The sequence below is a fragment of the Thunnus albacares genome, chromosome 14 (assembly GCF_914725855.1).
Source record: "Thunnus albacares chromosome 14, fThuAlb1.1, whole genome shotgun sequence".
Lineage (NCBI taxonomy): Eukaryota > Metazoa > Chordata > Actinopteri > Scombriformes > Scombridae > Thunnus > Thunnus albacares.
Window position 1 is genome coordinate 15,825,381 of NC_058119.1, and position 2,159 is coordinate 15,827,539.

The following is a 2,159-nucleotide window of genomic DNA, read 5'->3' on the forward strand; positions in this document are numbered from 1 at the left end:
AAAAAAAGAAAACATTGAAAAACAGTAAAACTAAGAGCCATTATCTTATGAAGTGTCTTATAAAGTGTTGAAATTATTATTATTATTATTATTAGTTTTATTATTATTAGTTTTATTATTAGTTTTATTATTATTATTATTATTAGGGCCCGAGCACCGACCGGTGCAAAGCCCTATTGAAACTGAAGGAATTATTATTATTATTATTATTATTATTATTCCTCCGAAACAAACGCATTTTTGAGGGCCTAAACATGCACGAAAACTCATGAAAATTTGCACAGATGTCAGGACTGGCGAAAATTGCGATATTTTATGGGTCTCGAAATAAAGCGGGACAAAATGGCTCGACAGCGCCACCTAGAAAGTCAAGAAAATTGAGCCCCTCGATACAGATTGTCGTAGGAGAACGAAATTCGGTATGCATATGTATCATGACCAGGCGCACCAAAAAGTCTCAAGGACACATAGCCTAACTCCAACAGGAAGTCGGCCATTTTGTATCAAAGTTGAAATTTTGCACCGATTTTGTCATTTCCAGCCCGCATACTTTAACGAACTCCTCCTAGAGATTTGACCCCAGGACTTTCAAATTCGGTCCGTATCATCTACAGGCATAGGAGATTAAAAGTTATTAAAACAATTCTCATTAGTCTTTCCTAGGGGGCGTGGCTGGGCGGCGAATTTCGATCCTTCGCCATGAAAAATGAAACGGCTATAACTCCGGCATACATGATCCTAAGAGAGCCAAACCTTTTGTGCTTCATAAGAGTCCCGCCCTGAACGGGTCCATGTGACAATACAGGATATGAGTCATAGCGCCACCTCCTGGCAACAGGAAGTTACATGTTTTACGCTCTGACGCCCTGTGGGCAGCACGGTGATGGAATCCAGCTGAAATTTACTGAGAATAGCCTCAAGACCTTGGAGATCTTATATTATGAAGTTGGTGACCCTTCGTTGAAAGGTGTTGCCATGGCGACGCGGCCAATTTCGATGTGACGCCATGAAATTTCAATGCCTTATAACTTGACTCCACGTGGTCTGATCTTTTCCAAATTTCATATGCTTGTTAAGAGTCCCAATCTGAACACATGTTCAGTCTCATATTTAGCGAAAGTCATAGCGCCACCTACTGGCAACAGGAAGTATCATGCGTCGTACTTTGTCTAATTACTCCTAGGAAATTTGGCTGATGCACCTGAAATTAAGTCAGCTAATAAACAAGACCTTGGTGATGCTACATTTGGCAGCTCATGACCCGAAACTGAATGCTGTTACCATGGCGACACATCCTTCGCCATGAAATATGATACTGTTTTTCAGGGAGAAGGGATTGCTCTACAGTCATGAAACTTGACACACATGTCTAGAGTGATGTCAGCTCAAATCCTATGTGGTCGCTTTGAATGGGTGTGGCAAAATGGCTCAACAGCGCCCCCTTTAAAATTTCAAAATTGCAGCCCCGCCTTCCAGATTAACGTAGAAAGATGAAATTCACAGGGCACATGTATAATGTCAACACGCACAAAAAAGCCTCTTGAAGCCTTATTGTAAGTGGAACAGGAAGTCGGCCATCTTGAAAAAAATGGTACATTTTCGCCTTTTCTTGGCCATTTCGCATACCTTGTATTTTAAAGAACTCCTCCTACAGAATCCATGGTAAGGACTTCAAAATCAGTGTGTGTCATCTAGACTAGTGTATGATCATGATGGTTTGGCCGTGGCGTGGCGTTGAGTTTTGATGTTTCGCCATGACAGAGGAAATTGATATAACTTGAGTGTACACGGTTGGATCTGCCTCAAACTTTACACAACAAGTCACTGACAAAAGCCCTTCGACTGAGCGTCACTTCGACATGCGCTGGGGTGCGAGGGCCCGATCATCGCTGCTTGCAGCTTTAATTATTATTATTATTATTATTATTATTATTATTATTGCTGTATTATATACAGAGGGTCAAGTAGTAAAGTAAAGTCAAGTAGTTTTAATGATTTTTTAAATGATTGATATGTCACATTTTTAAAAAGACGGATACTGTAGTTCTTGGTTACTTATTTAGTATGTTAAAAACTCTGTCGGGGTGCACGACAGTAAACTCCTTTTCGATCCAGTTGCTAGGATACCAACTCATGATCCCGCCTCTTTAACCGAGAAG